Source organism: Asterias amurensis, chromosome 9 (assembly GCF_032118995.1).
Source record: "Asterias amurensis chromosome 9, ASM3211899v1".
Classification (NCBI taxonomy): Eukaryota; Metazoa; Echinodermata; class Asteroidea; order Forcipulatida; family Asteriidae; genus Asterias; species Asterias amurensis.
The window spans coordinates 9,504,728-9,525,946 of NC_092656.1; positions in this window are offsets into that span (position 1 = coordinate 9,504,728).

Below are 21,219 nucleotides of genomic sequence, written 5' to 3' on the forward strand. Positions count from 1 at the left end.
GTTGACTCAACTTTCATATGACACCAACAAGTCCGAAAATAATTCATGATTGGTGGACAATGCTCACTTTTGTAAAGGGTATGGAAATTAGGTGGCGCAGTAAATTAGCCTTCAAATTTGTGACAGGTCAGTCATTTGGAGTTTGCAAAATTCAATCCAAGATATCGGCTACTAATTCTTCAGTAAGCAGTGCTCACCCAATCATGCATTGTTTTCGGACGTTTTTGGTGTCATATGAAAGTTGTGTCCAATAAGTTACCCATACTTTTGAACCTTTTCACCCAGAATCAAATAAGTTTTATTTGGCAGCCATTTCAAAAGTGTTTTTTTTTTGTTTTTTGTTTTTGAGGGGGGGGGGCTCACGGTATGTTTGTATCTGAATGATTTGCACCGATTTTAAACTTGTGGAATCGTTACAATCACTTGAACTCTCGGACTGAAACAAACAAATGTGTTTCCTGATAATAACTCGGAGACTGTTATACATGGAAATTTACACCTTGAGACTACAAATCGTCTTGAGACAACCCAATAGATGGATCTGTATTACAGCTCAAAGGTTGTGTAGTGCAATGTTAGAACTCAACAGGCACACGAACAAACAATAATGGTCTCACTGAATGGCAAATGTCAGCATCTTGCCCTCTGCTATTTGCATGGTTTATAGGAAGTGTACACATTTCAACTCGATCGGAAGCTGGGCCAAGTCTTTACTGTACAATCAATCATAAGTCATGCATGATACATCGATGATATTATACCCTCATCACGGAATTATGCGGTACTTGACATTCAAGTCAAGCACATGACGAGGCACCAAACATTATGTTAAATTATTCAGCCTCTTTACTTTAAAGCGCAAAAAATTCCATTTGGGGCGTTACGTTAGAAGGGTGTTCATCACTGGCAATTTGATCTCAAACATGTGTTTTCGGACAGGTTCGAAAGTCTGTATGTCTTTCTGTCCAGCCGTCGAGAAATTAAGAACGGTGTAGATTTCAAATGACATGCATTCAACGAGGAGCGCATACAAACGAACACCATCTTGCACTTGACAACAATCAGTTCCGGAATGACAATCCAAGCCCCCCCCCCCCCTTAAAAAAAAGTCCGTGACTGTTACCCTCGGCTAGATTTTGATGTGAAGCTGATAATCTCATCAGATCGGGTTTATCAGATCGAATAGATCACGTACGAGTTATGTGGAAGCAAAATCGATGTATCATAATGCCGCATCCCATGTCCGCCCACGTCTAGATGTGACAGGCACCCCCCCCCCCCCCATCCCCGAAGATCTGGGGCTCAATATCAAAGAGCTGCCTTAGCACAAAAAGCACATCAAACCTCTGCTCACCAGAACAAAAAGGTTACCAGCCAAACTACCTGTTACGTGTACAATTGCGACTGGTATCCTGCTCATTAAATTTGGCCAAGGGCAAGTTTTGCTAAATGTTTCTTTTGCTTAGAATAAGTGACAGTGTTGTAGTCAAGACCGGTACACCCGACACCAAGACTAAGACGATCAACACTGAACAATTAATTATCAGTGGTGGCATTTTGTGTGATGACCATTATCTTGTATAAAGCATGTACCATTATAGTAGTTACTTTTAAAAAGTCCGTAGGCAGCGCAATTGTCAACAACCAGTCTTCTCACTTGGTGTATCTCACCATATGCATAAAGTAACAAACCTGTAAAAATTTGAGCTCAATCGGTCGTCGAAGTTGCGAGATATGAATGAAGGAAAAAACAACTTGTCGCACCATGGTCACACGAACTTGTGTGCTTTCAGATGCTTGATTTCGAGATCTCAAAATTCTGAATCTAAGGTCTCGAAATCAAATTTGTGGAAAATTACTTCTTTCTCGAAAACTACGTCACTTCAGAGGGAGCTGTTTCTCACAATGTGTTATACCACCGGTGGTTACACTACCAACCTCTCCCCATTACTCGTTATCAAGAAAGGTTTCATGATAATAATTATTTTGAATAATTACCAATAGTGTTCACTGCCTTTAACTGTTCATATAGTTAAAAGGATTGCATTCTTGTGTAGCATATGGCTGCAGGTGCATTTTGTGTTGAACACATACAATCACGCACATAGAGGACTTCAATTGTTATGTTGTCATCCAAATGTTTATATGATGTAATAATATGAAACAAACGCACACCCATTCCATGACCAATGTCTAAAACACTCTATAAGTTTTCCGCAAATCGTTGTCCATGGAGCCTAAAAAAGGGTGTACGTGACAACATTACGTTAGGCATTAATTGTAACCAACTTGAGGAGCCATTGAGCCGTGCCCGTTATCACGTTTTCTGGAGAATTACATTTCAATTCAAAATGTCAAATCACTCATCGGGTCAGGGTATTACAAACTGACAAGTTTATTTGGCTACTCGTCTTACTATATTCTGTCCACTGAGGACATCAACTGTCTCTTAAAAAGTCCTCGATCAGTGGACCGAAAATTTTATAATGCAACTTTTGCGTCCCAACCAAGGTGTCCGTCATGGATCGCTATATACTATTTTCAAAGCAAACTCTATGGCCCAATGCTGCATACCAGGTACACGTGGTGCTGCCATAGGATTCTGATTGAACCTAGCCCTACGCGGAAAGTTGAAATGGAAATAATATTAATAAATAATATCATATTTATTTCAACTCCATAAAACACGCTTAAAGCCATTATACACTTTCGGAACAGAAAAAGAAAAAAAAGTTCACAGATTTACAAATAATTTACAGGGTTTACAGAAGGTAATGGTGAAAGACTTCTCTTATTATTCCATGACATGCTTTACTTTTTGAGAAAACATTAAAACAATGAATTCTCGCTATCGAGAATTACGGATTTGTTTTAAACGATGACCGATTGAGCCTAAAATTTCACAGATTTGTTATTTTATATATAAGTTGTGATACACGAAGTGTGGGCCTTTGGACAATACTGTTTACCGAAAGTGTCCTATGGCTTTAATGTTTTGGTTGTTTACTATCATATTATTTCATATTTTCTTATTTAGCATTAACATCAATACTGCACTTGTTTCTTCACAATGACATCACGGGACTTTTATACAATTAAGGTCCAGGGCCCGATTTCACAAGGCAATACAAATTCATCACAAAATCAATTGTCAGTATTACCATGTTGAGTTCTATTGTCACATCACACTTTACATTAAGCAACTGCGATTGATTTGCAGTTAAAATCAATAACTCGTATTTCGAAAAAAAAAATTAAAGAAAATGTTTTGGCGCAATGCAAGCTATCATCAGACTCAAAAGATATGATAAAGGAGAAATCTTCATCACACTTTCTCGTTTGAAGCTGTGCTTCACTCCATGCCCGTCAATATTAATTTTGAGAGCCTTTTCGAGGCGATATCGTGAATGATTGACCGATATTTCTTCTTCCGTACGTTGGACTCGCTACTATAGTGAATGTACACGGAAGCATGCTTATAATCACGATCCCCAATCTGTCTTTCTTTTTTGATATTGGCTGAGTGAAGTGTATAGGAAAAGCTCGCCATGCACACGCAAAGTAAAACAAAATTCAGTAAATTAGCCATGGAGCCCGCCGCAGGGGATCACCAGTGATTTGGAGCGCCATGACGGTGTGTTTGAGAGACAACAAATTATGTCGAGATGCTGGGATCCATCGTCGTTGGTGTGACTTATAATGGCAACTTTTGACAGTCGTCACATTAATTTAATTTCTCATGGGAATATAAGCAGTGCTTAGGCACCAATATCGAGTATTTTGTGTTTGAACAATTAACACAAGTTAGAATTTTAAGAGATTAGCCTTTACGTCAAAAAAAATATGTTAGCATCCGGTTCACTACATTTATTTGAAACTGAATGACTCGGCGTGGTATTAAAGGCAGTGGACACTATTGGTAATTGTCAAAGATAGCCTTCACAGCTGATGTATCTCAACATATGCATAAAATAACTAACATGTGAAAATTTGAGCTCAATCGGTCGTCGAAGTTGCGAGATAATAATGAAAGAAAAAAACACACTTGTCACACGAAGTTGTGTGCGTTTAGATGGTTGATTTCAAGACCCTCAAGTTCTAAATTTGAGGTCTCGAAATCAAATTCATCGAAAATTACTTCTTTCTCGAAAACTATGGCACTTCAGAGGGGGGCGTTTCTCACAATGTGTTATACCATCAACCTCTCCCCGTTAGTCGTCACCAAGAAAGGTTTTATGCTAATAATTATTTTGAGTAATTACCAATAGTGTCCACTGTCTTTAAGCATGCAGTCGATTTCAACAGTTTACCATTAAAAGTTCACCTGTGGTAATTGTCAAAGACCATTATTTTCAATTGGTCTTTCCCAGCATGCATACAATAATCAAACATCTGACGTCACACTTCGAGGCTTGCGAATAACCTCCCCATGAAATATGCCAGTTACATTCACGCATGCAGACAGACCATAATTGGAAAGATGTGCACTAAGCAGACGCGCAATAGTGTCTGCGTCACGAAGCTATACGCCTCTCTTAATACTTATGCATGACGTCATAATTCCTACCCAAAATGAGGCTATGGGCGCACTTCCCCCATCATATGCAGTGGCTGCGCACATCGTCTCGTTTTGAGTTAGCATTGTGACGTACCTCATGCATAAATATTAAGAGAGGCGTATTAGCCGTGTACAAAACATAGATATAGAATATAATAACTTTAAACTATGGTACGAAACAACGCGATGTTCCCCCATTTTGCCAACCAAAATGTTATTGCGCACACGCTATGTGCAATTTACATACTATTTTATAGGAATGGTCTATTACGTCAGAGATCTGCTGTTGAGCTGACGTACACCATCACCTTTAGCCTTACATTGTTCAACCATGGCTCTGAAGGTTCGCAGTTAAATCTGACGTGCATGATTGTGCATTCATAAACTAATTACCCCAGTCTTCACAGGGGAGAAGTTTGATGCGTTTGGATTTGTCAACAGAGGGCGTTGTTGGATGATGTGACACTGACTACGTGCCGTCTGTCGTGAGTGGAATGTCAAGCCACTCGGCATAAGAGTAAAATGTTTGGTTTGAGTGAAAATAGTTTGATAAAATAATAATAAATTGATAAATATTTAAAAAGAAGATAAACCGTTGTTTTGTTAAGAGTTGTAACCTTAGTCTTTTATATATTTATTCAATTTGTGGGTCTAAACTGGCGAATTGTGTAGGTTATACGAGACTGGCCATCCGCCAACTATCAAGGGACCATCGTGTAGAAACGGAGACTCCTAACGAGACATTGCGACTACCACAGAAAAACAAAAATGCATGTTGTTTTAATGGCAGTGGACACTATTGGTTATTACTCAAAATAATTACTATTAAGCATAAAACCTTACTTGCTGATGAGTATTGGGGAGAGGTTGATAGTAAAAAACGTTGTGGGAAATGGCTCCCTCTGAAGTGACGTAGTTTTTGAGAAAGAAGTAATTTTCCACGAATTTAATTTCAAGACCTCAAGTTTAGAATTTGAGGTCTCGAAATCAAGCATCTGAAAGCACACAATTCGTGTGACAAGGGTGTTTTTTTCTTTCATCATTTTCTCATATATTTTTATGCTTTTGTTAGGAGACACCAAGTGAGAAGACTGGTCTTTGACAGTTACCAAACGTGTACTTTTCCTTTAAAAGCAGTATCTTTAGTCAGTTCAACCCAGAAATCCCTAGACTATACAGCTTGGACGATTGCAATTTATACCGGTTTAGCCAACGTCCCATGGGCTTTTTGGGAGAGGGTAGAATCCTCCCCCCGCCTCTTCTTTTTAAGCCCCCTTTACCTTTTAGAAAGATCATCAAATTAATGGTGTTTCTACCTAAAGCTAAAAATTGGAAGCTGTGGAAGGGAACAGCAGAAACTGTGAAAAAGAAGACTAGGAGCTGTATCGACTCAGCACATCAAGATAAAGGAACTTCATTTCACGGACACTTAAAGGTGGAATGTCGCCATCAGTAAACGAGGTTTTCGATTAACGCCAAACGGGTTTTGACTCTTTTTCCCTTGCGGTGAGTACTCTGTCATTATTGAGTCGACTGCTCTACTGTGTTTAACCAACGGGAGAGAGAGGACAAAATCACCCACAAGATGAATCGATGAACCGCCGGCGATATCATTACTGCTCTATCTACTGGGAATCTTAAAAGGCGAGGAAAACATGGCTGGTTTGGGGGATACTAATATCCTTTCTACCGGACCTAGAGTAGAGAAAGACCTTTTGCCGTGCCTGGAGGTTACAGGTGCGGGCTGACCAGGTAACCGGTCATTCCCCCTCTCTGTTTCTCACCGGTCTTGTTGTTGTACTGTGTAATCTCAGGTGTGGCGGAAACTTTGATTGAAATTTGAAAGTCGGGGATTGGGTTTCAAATTCGAGGGCCGCAGGAAACTTCCAAAATAATAACCAGTTTATCGGGGATCGGGTTCAATAATCTTCGCTTGTCAGGCAAGACTATTTTTGTGTCTTCTCTTTTTTTGTATTGAGTGAATCACTGCGGTAGCCCTGGGTTGAGAGAAGGCCTACCCATCTATGCAACAATTTGTCAGCTGTGGGTCGACTCATCTCAAGTCATGGCTTCTCGGAAAAGAAAACTTGATAAGATGTTTTCGATTGATATATATCTCAGGGAGATCGGGGAGAGGGATTATGTGATAAAGTTATCCAACCCGTTAGTCATCATGACAGGTAAACTGTAAGGGAACAGCACTCCGCTATCGGAATGATTCATTTGTCATTTGGAAGGACTTTTATCGGTGGAGGGATTTTGGTTCAAATTATGTAGCAAAATTGAATACATTTTAGAAACATACGCTAAACAACAGTGTGATGCACATAGGAACAACTGTCGCCAAAAAGATGTAGTCTCACAAATCCCATAACAAGAGTGTGACAAGAAAGAGGAATTAGACACACGAAACAACACTACACAATATTGAGTTTTCTTTCAAATAAAGAACAATTTAAAATGATAACCCCCCCCCCAAAAAAAAAAGAGCAAGAAAATGGTAAAACATTAAGAGAGCCTAACAAAAAACCTAGGCACCAACATGAGTATTAGCAAAAGAGTTCCGGTTTAGATGGCACGGCGTTGCACCTTTTTGACATCCAATCATACACAAACAGACATATTAAACCAAATTCATTGCAACAGTCCACGGCTTCACCGTAAGCGAAATAGAAGGTATTCATATTATCTTCGGCATTTCCATGATTAATATCGACTTTAATTTTTTGACAAATCTGCCCGTCTGTTGACGAAGGTCTCCTGTACCTGTGCACATCTGTTTTCGTCATACGAGTCCCACCAGTCCCATTGGAATCAATCAAAATAATAGCTCTCATATTTTGAACTTAGCTTGGATTTGGTACATCGGGAGGAGACATTGGATAACACTCCTGGGGGCAAAAACACTTTGTTTTCATCAACAACCTGAGAAAATACGAAGATACCATAAATAACGCCGTGATACCAATGGGAGCCGGTGTCCCAGGGAAATCCGTCTGCCTGAGATTATGTCCCTCACACTGGAAATAATGTGTGCCTGAAGGTGGATGTTTCAATAGAGGGCGCTATCACAGGTAGGTTGTATACAGTTTACCTTATGTCGCAGTATGGGGGGAGGCATACTCTCTATTGGGCTAGAATATCCTGCCACACTGGACAGTGGGTATGCTTCTCGATTTTGAAGTGATATTTTGATATAAATTATTTGACATTATTTGATAACTGGGGGAACAAAAACAATAAACGGTTCCATTCAGTTATTTGGAACATCTTTTGAATAGCCTCAATCCAAGTAAATTATGGTAACGACACGTGTAGTTTTAAACGTTAGTTTTGGGATGTATTGCATGAAATGTTCTCTTCATAATAATTTTGGATATCAATCAATGTGTTGTTGGGTGTGCCGTTTGAGATTGTTTTTTTTGTAAAATTTTTATGAACGTTGGGCATCTTATACTAGTGTCCATTTGCTTTTGTCCGAGCCCACATAATAGTCCTTGAGGCAGATTTTCGTTTGAGTTTTGTCTTTGACACTCTTTGTAATACTCTTTTCCGAATGCGCCTTTGTGGTGGATTTTTTTCTTCTTCTTCTTTGTTTTGTATTTTTTTCTCTGAATCCTATGTAGTCATGTTGATAATAATGATTTTTAGCTTGTGCTGGTCTTAATATTGTTCTGTGTAATTTATACTATGTAGCTAGAGCCCTCATGAGGATAAAACTTGTTAAATAAAAAGAAATTAGTGTAAATTGTTTTTTGTTTGTTCTTGTCTTGTTTGCTCTTAAATGAAATGCCTTCTAAAAAAAAGAGAGGTCGTTTACTGCGTGTACATTTCTCTTCAGATTCATTTTCGAGCAAACTATGATAAAGAGGGCGCTGTACAAATCCATAAGGTAAGGGCTAACAAACCTTTATTTAAGGTTTTAACCTCCATATTATGGAAAATTAAGTTTGGCTACAGGAAGATTATTCAAAAGAGGGCGCTATCTACACAGTTTGCCGTCTGAAGGAAAACACCGGCACGGTAAAATTAGGTAGAGATCTCAGATTTTAGCCACAGTTGTAGAAGGCATCTAAAGCAAACTGCATTGCTGCAACATTTGTATTTGCTAGACAAATCCCCCAGATATCAGAATTCCTATCCGTACTTAAACCTTCTTATGACCTGTGATTGGCAGCTATAATCAATGTTTAACACTCAGTTTTACGGAGAAAAAAAAATGCACAGTAATTGCTCACGTCCGGTGTATTATGGGAATCGCGTCCCTCCCGCTACGGCAAACGATGTACACACTCTTGTTTTTTATTAGCGCCCTCTATCACATGCACGATACAAATTTAAGGAGACGGTGGATACCTTTATGAGCTTTCCCATTTAATTGGACTCAGTGTACAATTTACACAGGTGAAACTATAAATAACAAATACATAAATAACTTATTAAATAACACGAAAAAGCGCATTATTAAACGCTTAAAAGTAGAGAGACAAAAGTGAACCGTGTCAGTCCAAACGAAACAGCAATAAAACAAGCAATGACTGAGGACTGATATAGAGTGAAACTTGAATATAGGACACTACAAAGACAAATCCGGCGTTTAAATTACAACAGTGAAATAACTAATATTCTATTTAATAAACTTACATCGTTGCCGGGAGAAACTCAGATACTACGTCCGTGCACATGGTAATATTGTTCTGCGGTATTCTGGGGCGTTCACTGGTATTCTGGTATAAACATTACATGAACCAACAGTAAATATACGGGAAACAACGGGGGGGGGGGGCATTCTGAGATATTCTGATATAAACATTACATAAACCAACAATAAATAATATACAGGAAACAACGGGGGATTTATACACTAATAAATAATTCCAAGCAAACTGAATGAAATAGCCAGAAAATGAATAAAACGATAAACTAACCCCAGAGGTTATGAGTCATAAAAGGGGGACCGAGGGAATTGGCGCAATGGTGATAAGTATAAAGAAAACAAGAAAACGACAACTCGCCGAATATACCTAAGAGGGAAACATTTACATAAGGGAAGTTTTGTCTGCGAAGGTTTAAATGAAGATATTTATACATAAGGGAAGTAAATACTAGAAATAACACAGTTGTAAACAAATCAGGTTACTCACGGATGTGGCTACGGAAAATAACATGTTTGAGTAGAACTATAAAAATAAACTCGAACACAACGGAATCAGGAACAGAAATGAGCCTAAGGTGTTCGATGCAAGAATATATTACACAGCCAACGTGCACTACTTGGTACCCGGGCATACTGGACATTCCAAAGCAATACAAAGTAAATACCAGAAAGGTAGTGATTAAAAGAAATAAAGGGGAAGGCGGGCGGAACAATACTAGAAATACCTTACGATAATACCAAGCAATTGATTGTACAATACAAAAAACACACTTAAAGACGGAGATAACACCCTCATCCAGACCATTATATTATCCATGTCAAGGGGACAGAATATCAAGGTCAGACTTCCCTAATGAAGTTTTTGTATTTTATCTAGAACTAGATACACCGCCCTCTGTCGACCATGTCGTTAAATTCCCCGTACTTTCCAAAACATGTGTGCCCTAAATTTGTTTCCGTTCTCCCTGTGTATAAAATTGGCAACTATTAATCACAGTTTTTAAATGGATTTAATAACGTGTGGATAAGAAAAACACAAAACGATGCCATTATGGAATGTTGTTTGCCGATGCAGAAATAATCATACCCTCTAAATGTTCGGGTTTGTTTTTGCCCCCCCCCCCACCCCCTCCGGATGACAGAGTGTTTGCCAGTATTTTGTGACAGCCAGGAGTGCTTTTTACCGCCATCAATGACCGGTTTTGCATTTAATGGCTGATCGTTTAAGGCATACCTGACGCTTGAGACGACATTGATGTTGTTGTTGTGGTTTACCCTTATACAGAAGAATGTAGTTTGCTCAGCAATGTTCCAAACAAACTTAAGGAAAAATTATGTTTCAAAGTTTTTTTTTTTTTTTTTTAGAATGCCTGTAACTACATAATTGCCAGCAAAAATGCTTCAAGCTACAACACTGAAGTGAAACAATTCGTTGGTTGGATACATGAGAGACTAGAGGACCTGTGGGCCCAATTTCATAGAGCTGCAGCTAAGCACAAACAAATTGGTTAGCATGAAAGTTATTCCTTTGATAAAAACAGGACTACCAACCAAATCTCCATTTGTTGCATTTTGCTTGTGAGTGGTATTCAGCTGTTGTTTGCTTATCCTGAAAATCACGTGGAAGTTTGGTTGGAAATCCTGTTTTTATCAATGAAGAAATAAAAACATCGGTATAATAATATCGAGGTCTTATAATAGCGCACGTTTTTACCAAACAAGGTACCCAAGGCGCTAAGTATATACAAACTTACATAAACATAGGTTATTGCAGCGATGAATTCTGAGACCCAATTATGTAGCACCTTATAAGGTGCTACGACACATACAGCAGCCAAAGCCATGAGCACCGGGGTGAATCCCTTCTCTTTTCGATAAGTGCACTGGGTTCTTTTACATTCGTTACACAACATACGGGACCAATGGATTTACGTCCCATCCAAAGGAATGGTTAAGCTTGCTTTAGGAAACAAGTGTCACGACTTGGGATTCGAACCCACACTCTGCTGATCAGAAAAACCGGAGTTTTAACTCTGTGCTCTTAACCGCTGGGCCACGACACTTTATGCTAAGCAAACTCGTGTGCTTAGCAGCTCTATAGCCCTGGTTCAGTCCTCCAGCTTGCCGTTGGAGGAATCCTGGTACAGTGGAAATACGCCGGCATATTTATATAACTTAACCCCCTAAAGATCAAAGACTCGAAGCTAATCCCAGCTTATTTTCAAGGTAAATAGGTTTACCGACAACTTCATTTTGTGCATACACTGCAGTTTCATTGTAACTTTTATAAACGGTATACCAAGTAATAGTACGCATGATTCCATGTTTATAAAATTATGCCACGTAGATAATGGATTTTATATAAGATATTTATTATTTGCATAATTTAAAAAACAAAAAGCTTCACAATTTATTGTTTACATCCTTAGAGAAAAGTAAGTGACATGGAAAGTAATGTTTACGCCTGCATGCTCTTCGTAAAACATTCATCTGTCATTACTTCATCATGATTCGTGCAACTTTAAACTTTAGATCATCGGGCCTTTGGATCTTAAGCCTTGCTCTGACGTAGATTGAGACAACGTGAAGTCCATGCTTTGCACTTTTGGGAGTCAAATCACACACTGCACAGTGGCAATTGCGTACGATGTTCTACGTTTAAAATAACACCCCGTACAATAGACCCGTTCTTGTGATTGGTTAAGAGCATGTGATGTGAAATATTTCATGTTCTTTAGAAAGCATGCGATCGCGAAAATTCACATAAATAGCAACCAATGTACTTTACAATTCTCTTGATGCCAATAAACCATACACAATGTGTAGTGTAATGAATTACTTTTTAACACGTGCACAGTAAATTACTTCTAGGAATTTGTACACAAGCAGCTTTTGGATTGTCCTTTTATTCAGTAATCTGTGTATCACATGAGATGTGATGATTGTTTAACTCGTGCTATGTAATAAACTAAAGGGACAGGGCAAACAATTACCGTAAAGATTAAACATAATGTTGAAATTAATTCGTTCCCTCGAAATAATGTTTTTACCGCGAAATACAAATTCAATCCCTCAAAATACTATTACGTCTTCTTTGCTCGGTAAGATTTCAAGATTCGGTTTGGGCTGCATGAAACTACGACTGCCCCCAGTGATCAACATAATGTACGTACTATTATCACCCGGCCTTGACTCGGGGAAAGACTGCTCTCCGTCAGTCACCCTAAAAGCCGTAAGTTCTAACCACAGCACTCGAAGCAACCAGGCAAGAAGTCATCGGCACATTTCAAGATCCAACGACAACCTTGACCATACCCCCCCCACATTTCAAGATCCAACGACAACCTTAGTCATAACCCCCTCCCCCCACCCCGACTCTATAGTATTAAATGTTTATTGGTATTACTGTGATTGGAAGGTTTCCGAGCATGCCAGTGGAATACAATTATTGTATTTGTCATGCAGAAATATAAATGTATGATTTCACAATCTTACTATAATAAACAAGAATGGGTGGGGCGGGGCAAGGAGGAGGTTATGGGGGAAGCATCTTTTTGGCTAGGATGATAAGAATGATGACCGGATGAAAGAGGGGTCTCTAGCCCCTATCGTCAATCATTCAAGTCCAAGGTTGTTCCGGTCATAGAGCAAGAGCCCCTACTGGCGTTGCGGTCATCTGTTCCTGACCATCCAGCTTTAGTTAATTCATAAAAGAGATATCCTCGTGGTGATGTGTTCGGATTAGCAGACTCACGGACTAATCAACCAGGACGAATCGTGATGTTCCACCGTGGATGAATGACGGGTCGGGGCCTCGCTTAGCCCCCCGTTCCTTAACCCACCGCCACCCATATCCAGGGTACACGCTCGAGTAGGCTATTAGTATGAGCCATGGCAGATTCCAATGGGAAGTTCCCATATTATTAACTTTGTATGAGTTTACAGCAGTTAGAAAACACAAACATTGTCCTTGGGGTTACCGTAGCGAGAGGACTGACAGATCATGTCTGAGGAGAGTAAAGAAGGCCGGCGCCTTGTTGTAATTCGAAAGTCAAATTCAGATCTTTTCATTGAGTGTCATATGACATAAATAAAAAAAAAAAAAAAAAAACACCGTAATACATTATTTAGGACTCGAATGATGGCAACCCTGCACATTTATCTCGCCAGACTGTATTCCATATTCGTTTCTTTTTATAAGATAAGTTTATATTACCACATGACTGCTCAGTGCCCTAAATTTGATGACGCCAAAGTATCGGCTATTTTGCCCAACCGATTTCAACACACGACCGCTCCTTCCGTTAAGTAGTAGACTATGATCACGCGTTTGACTTATGTTGTACGTCTTCATCTCCGAAGAGCAGATTAGAGTACATATACATCAATTATAGACGCGAAGCATTGGACTTGATTAGGAGTCTAACTTGGGAGTGAAGTGCGACCAAGTGCAAAGCAATAAAACAGACAATAACAGTTGGTGTGGCATTATATTGACTGCAAGCGAACCCGGTAACAACACATTATCTTAGCATGCAGATATTACAACAAACAAGATTTATATAGCACATTTCCAAAATAGACCAATGCGCTTTACGATAAAAAAAATTAAATCAACACAATTGATTCACCAATTGTTATGAGAACGTGGTTTTAAAATTAATTTCTCAAAAATTATTAACATAAAACCTTGCTTGATAACGAGTAGTGGAGAGCTGTTGATAGAATAATACGTTATGAGAAACGGCTCCCTCTGAAGTAACGTTACGGTGTTTTCGGGAAAGAAGTCATTTTCCACGAATTTGATTTCGAGATCTGAGAATTAGAATTTTAGGTCTCGAAATCAAACATCTAAAAACACACAACTTCGTATGGCGATGGTGTTTTGTCTTCATTACTAATCTATCTCGCAAGTTTGACGACCAATTGAGCTCAAATTTTAACAGGTGTGTTATATTTTATGCATAGTTGAGATACACCAAGTGAGAAGACTGGTCTTTGACAATTACCAAATGTGTCCGGTGTCTTTAATCCTCAAACCGATTGTTGCCAACACTGTTGATCCTATTTGATCTGTTTGGTTAAATGAACCACTTCAATTCTTTGAACAGACACTTCCCTCGGGTGCAATTTGATTTATTCCCCACCGTACTCATTAGTTTTATATAATTCCAAGGATAAGCCTTGACGTCATCTCTGACGTTAATGTTTGATTACAAAACTCCACTCACATCCCAACTTAATCCAAACGAAAATTGAGTTTTGTCCGACCTCAAGAGGCGGTACCTTTCAAGACCTCTCAGTCGCATTAGATCAAACGGGTACAATTTATTCACAAAATGAAGCTACCACCAAAAGAAAACCGAATAATAAATAAATAAATAAACAAACAAAAGTACAAACTGTTACCAGCATCGCGCTGGCAGCAACTCGCGAGGGCTGATTACGACCACGGATTCCTCTGTAGCTAAGGGGTTCTTGTTATTTTTGCAAAACAAATTAACTCGGCTTCTGTTTCATTTCATCGGGTGATCTCTTGATGAGTTTTGTTCACCTAGGAAATCGTTCAGGATTTGCTAGACAACTGAAAAGCTACCCTTAAAGGATATAACAAACCTTTTGATTGTTGGAACCGTTAGATTTTAAAACTGACATGGACGTGTTTTATTTTAAAATATTGTGTTAAGTGTTTGAGAAAACGCCAACAACATGGAGCGGTTGTACACACAGAATTAATGATCCTCACGAGGAAAAAAACACAATCGGAGAAACATTTCAACAAAATCATTTCCTAAATTCAAATTTTTGGGGATACAAATTTATATATATATTTTTTTTATTAACTTATTCTCAAAATTCGTCCGCGATATCAAAAGCTGAGTGCATAATACTTGCAGGCAACTGAAGTTGTAATGTCATTCATTTCATGACCAAACGTAGACCATTTTTTTATTTTTTTTATTTTATTTATTTTTTGGGGGCATATCTGTTTATAACCCTCCTTTTTGTATGCACGTGTCAGGCATGAATCGTGCTTAGACTCGCTTGTGTACTGATCAAGGTGCTAGCCGATAGTATCGGTAATCAAATTACTTGCATTTTCTCTGGAACCTTTCTAGTTTTGTTCCGTGTATGTATAGTAGTACTTTGCTTTGTACATCTACACTCAGTCTTTGTTTGTTGTTTTGGTATATTTATTTAAATCCAACAAGTTACATGGAGTCTTCACATTATAAATGAACTTCGAACACCTGGAATGTTATTTATCCGAGATTTGCAATGTCCAAAGATTTACATTAAAGGTAGTGGACACTAGTGGTAATTGTCAAAGACTAGCCTTCACAGTTGGTGTATCACAACATATGCATAAAATAACTAACCTGTGAAAATTTGAGCTCAATCGGTCATCAAAGTTGCGAGATAATAATAAAAGAAGAAAACATTCTTGTCACACGAAGTTGTGTGCGTTAAAATGATTGATTTCGAGACCTCAAGTTCTAAATCTGAGGTCTCGAAATCAAATTCGTGGAAAATTATTTTTTTCTCAAAAACTATGGCACTTCAGAGGGAGCCGTTTCTCACAATGTTTTATACCATCAACCTCTCCCCATTACTAGTCACCAAAAAAGGTTTTATGCTTATAATTATTTTGAGTAATTACCAATAGTGTCCACTGCCTTTAAACTCACACCGAGTGAGGATAATGATAGTAGAAAGCGTACTAGCTGAATTGCTACAGTTTTGGAAAAAAATAGTAAATCAATGTCACGGAAATACCTTTTACGTGCTAAAATAATATTCGTCTCATGATCACTAAGACGACATTAATGTAATGACATTGTTTTACTCACCTCTTAAAAACTGCAGTGCCTCAGCAAGTTATATTTTCAGGGAAACGTTCTATCATCATTATATTTCAACCGTGTAAGTTTAGTGTGTTGACATTGTCCATCAAAAAGTACCAAGTCCATTTAGTTTGCAAATGTTTGAGGCGTCAGTTTCAGTAAGAGTGTTCCCATTCCCCACTATTCGTAGTTTTGTACAAGCTCACCTCAATAATAAGTATTGGATAAACAAATTGCGATGCTCAATTTATAACAAACTGGTATTATACACAAAGTAAATAAAAATACAAACTGTTTTATTGACGTTGAGACATTCCTGTTTATAATCTCCCTCTTATCATGGCCATGACTTAAAACAAACACCTGTGCCAATCATGGGAGTACTAATACGCCACTAAGAGAGAAGGCACATACTTATTTCTTGGAAATTAATGCTCACACTTGCAAACCTATAAGCCTCCAGCATGCAACGACACTCCCAAAAGGAGACGTCCATAACAGACTAAGACGCTGCGAGGGTTGGACTCTGTTGATGTACCGTCATTTTATAGTTCAAAGTCAACATTATCTTTAAGGACACTAATTTGCTTGGAGACTCTTCGTATCATCGTAGTTGGTGAGAGTTAATGTGGCGTGTTACCGTGATTTAATTGGATTCGTGTGGTTGACCTTGCACGAACAAAAAATGGTAATATTAAAGGGTTTGGGCACTTTGTGTACGACGATTAAACACGATAACACAGATTTACATTAATCTTAGACAGTTTGAAGATAATGATAGCAGAAAGTTTTTCTTAAGACATTACTTGCTGAGATGCTGCAGGGTTTTGTTTAGATATGAGTAAAACAATGTCACGTAAATAACTTTCGTCTTAGGAGACGATCATTATATAAGCATGTACAGGGTATTTTATAAGCGACTCTCCTGAACATAAATTCTTCGTGATGTTCACTTGTTTCCCCTCAAAAACTTGACGACTTATGAAGCTGAAACTTTAACGGGTAAATTTGGTTACAGACATCTTTATTTAGAGTGAGTAGGGATTCATGGCATGGCCAAAAAACGTGTTAAACAAAAAAGGTACCAAAACCCTTTAAGGCAAAGTTGTGAAGCCATGACCGTGTTTATGGTGCGCAAGCAAATTGTATTGATTTTATAAAAGGTGATAGCCGTTTATTTATTTATTTATTCATGATTACATGGTACAGACGAAGTAAACACCCATGGTCTGGGGAATTTATTGTGTTTTTCACGCGAAACAAAGTCATCCTTGCGAAAGTTAGGCTTACAATATGACATGTTAGACCTATGAAATATGGCGATTAAAGATAAACAAGAACGTTATGTTTTTTTCTCAAAGTCATTTTCAAAAAGTCAATGTCCAACTTCAGCGAAATCTAGTCGGTTCTAGTTTCAGAATCTCGCTTATTATTTTGAGACTATTGCCGTTCCCGTTGCCGATGCCGATGCCGTTGCCGTTGCCGTTGCCGTTGCCGTCGCCGATGCCGATTCCGTCGCCGTCGCCGTCCCCGTCGTTGTGTTCAACACAAAACGCCATTTTTGTTGTTACCAAAACACAGATGTGTAATAGTTAGCACTTTATACTCAGTACTTTCCCGAGTCCTTTGAAACAAAATTCATAGGCATATTGCTCGAATGGGATTCGAACCCACGACCCTTGCAATGCTAGAGTATGCCAATTGCCCGGTAGCTAGATGCATTTCGGCTCTTATAGCACGCTGATCCATGTCTGACTTGCTAATTTGTTCGTTCAACAAACATTGCTGCCCTGCTCGAAGACAACTGCCATAGGTTGTTAATATTGTTTGTCTGTTTTGTTTACCTTATGTTATGTGTATTGTCTTACAGTTGCTTGATGCCTGGTGCATTTACGGCCACATGGGATGGCTGATGTTTCAGAGTGACGAGCCGGAACATCAACTTAAACACTGTGCAGCAAACTGCACATGGCTGCAGCCGATACCTATTACAGCGACAGTAATCAGCCCAGACTTGCAGCTAATTATTTACACGGGTCGTGATATCTATCCGGGGGTTATTTACACTTGTGCTTTGAATACAAGCTCGGCTAAATTGCCTAAATTTAATTAGGGTCTGGTAATTTAGCATAATCAATGAAATGTAAGGGGCACGTCGCAACTGCTGCAACGCGATGCTTATTTTTTGAGATGGGGACGGCGTTGCAATAATATGTTAGTGAGATTTGATTTATATATTATTTCCGTTTTAATGGTAGGTTGTTGATTTTGGTGATACAATTATATAAACCTGATACTTTAGTGATGTCATAACCAATTTAACCTAAACGAATAGTTATACATTAACGTCCACCCCCACCCCGTACACTGAATCATGTAAAAGCAAACAAACAGAAATACATAAAGCTTCCAGTTTTTCGCCTCTGGGCCTAAGCTTTTTAGAACATTGGGAACATGCTAGTAACCACAGGAAATTTGAAACCAGACTGAATGTTTAAGACACTCGTTTCCAGTTAGGCGACCTGTCTGAATGTTCCAGCAAAACGTCCAGACAGCCAAGAATGGCAAACCCATAACGTGGCCATAAGTAACTGAATTTATACGAATACTTTCTACTTTCCACCAGAAGTGAGATGTTTGGAGTGCCAAGTCAAGTTCGAACTCTGTTTTAATAAACGCAGGTATTATTATTTTATTTTTTTAAAGGCACTTGACACCACTGTTTACTGTAAATACATGTATCCTCACCTTGCGTATCTAAAATAGTGCATAAAATAACAAACATTTTGACATTCAAATATTTTTACTGTATAGGTCGTCGATGTTGCAAGAGAATGACAACAGAAAAAACACTCTTGTTGCACAATATTGTGTCTAAAACAAATATACGTCACTTCAGAGGGAGATGCTTCTCATAATGTTATTATACTATCAAAAGCTCTCCTGTTTCTACCAAGTAAGTGTCTATGCCAACAATCATTTTGAGTAATAACCAATAGTGCCGTGTGCCTTTAACTAACAGAGCTCCCCAAAATTCAATTCACATACTGACCTGTTCTTGGAAGAGTTTGCATGAATGAACATCAGGTGCTAGCATTCAGCCATATGCGTTTAATTATTGAAATAATCCGCAAAAATTATGTATACGTTATCTCAAATCAACACTTTACACATCTTTGAAAACGGTTGACCCACAAACCAGCTGATGCCTTCTACCTTCTGATCACCATTTCAACGCTTATCTTTATGGATTTGGATTATCCCGAATCAAATAGGGCTTCCATTGTACCGCGGAATCACTTGACAAGCCAACTTATCTATAGACGATTCAAGGACCTTGTTGTTTTATGACTTTACTGCCTTCTACCCGTAGTCGATTTATTTTTTCAACATGTACTTGCGGGCATGCATCTGGCTGTTTCCACCTCTTTATCCCAAGTCGTAGACCTGTGGGCATTATGCATTTAGACTATGCCCCGAATTCGAGCGAGCTTACACACAATGGTAACAAATGAATTGTTACAAAATAATGTGTAAAATTGTACACGATTTATGTAAGAATTAAATAAAAAAAATAAAAAAAAACTCATCTACATGGTGAACTTTTCATGCAGATAAATAGTATGTCATGTTATACTTTACAACTTGTTTCATGTTTCAAACTGATCATGAAAGTTTTACAAGAAAATCGGGTAAGGAGTAAAGACTCCCTATTATTGAAGAGTGAAGACGCCATAATCATGTGCTGTCAAGACATATCCAGCACATTGTACTCAGAACTTGACTTAACTCAATGGAACAAGTTTAGAGCTGACATTTTGCTCTCTTATTAAATTTCCTATCTGACCGAAGTCGGAATGAGACTAACAAATTGGTATTAGTTTTTGCCAGATGACAAGATTTGTCAAAGATGTCCGCATGCATGCAGCTTGATTTAATTGATTTATTGTCCAGCTAATCGTCCATAATTTATATTCCGTGTTTTAGCAATTGCTCAAACAGTTCAAATTAGTGCGATGCTTGCATTTGCACATGTTTGTATTTTAGTCAGGTTGCAATTTAATATGTTTTAAGCATTAAAAGAAATATATGTAATTATATCCACGGCCCTCAAGCCATTTTTAATAATGTATTTTTATACATGTCACTTATAAGTGACAGGTATAAAAACGTGCCCCGCTCCCCCTTTTTTTGTTATCATTGTAATTACGTGTAGTCCTGTCTTCTGTTTTGTATCAATGATCCGTCTTTATTATATCTTGTGATATTTTGTTTTCTTTTAAACGATGCCCTCAAATGATAAGGCGAGCTATACATTTCTTGTCACATCTTGTTGGTGTTGTGAAGTTACTTTGTGAACTTTTACCACGTTTTATCAGCCCAGTTTCAAATGTCAAAAATCAAATATCAGTTTGGCTTTTCACACTGTGTTTGATTGGAAACAAAAGTGCGTGTTTGGTAGCTGATGGTGCGCAAGTGCGGACTGGTCAGCTTTCAATTAGGGGCGTGTCGTCTGAACCCACTACTGCTTCTCCGTAATGCAAACTCAAAGAGAACTGCGCGGTTTGATTTTTACTCCCAGCAGAACTGGTGAAATTGTTATGACAAATCACTCGAGATCCCGCGAGAGTACAGTCAAAACATAATGCCAGACGTGATATGAAATCGCCGGGGCTTCCGTGGTGTGTTTATTTGAAGGCCAGCGAGTGAGCAGTACGGATGCTTAGTGGAGGCTGGGTAGGGTTCAACCATCACATCAGCTTTTGAGAACTTTGAGTATGGTGTTGTGAGAGAAGGGTAAGTAAAGTTTGCATATCTACTAAATAAACACAATATTGACGATGAATAACATCATTGCACACGTTTGCCTGTACCTGCTTCAACAGTGTTCGCAAGTGATGAGACTTTGGTAAGTAGCCATGGCCCAATTTCATGGTTCTGTTTACCGTAAGCAATGAATCAGCAAGCACAAAATGTGGCGCTTACGTCAAGCGTATTTCACGGGTTTACGGGGAATTGTACGCGTGCGTACTTGGCCCAATTTCATGGCTCTGCTTACCGTAAGCACAGAATCGGCGCTTACTGAAGCAGGGAAGTATGTGCTTACGGCCAGCGTATTTCAAGGTTTAGGGGCGAATTTTGGCGTGTGCGCGTGCGTA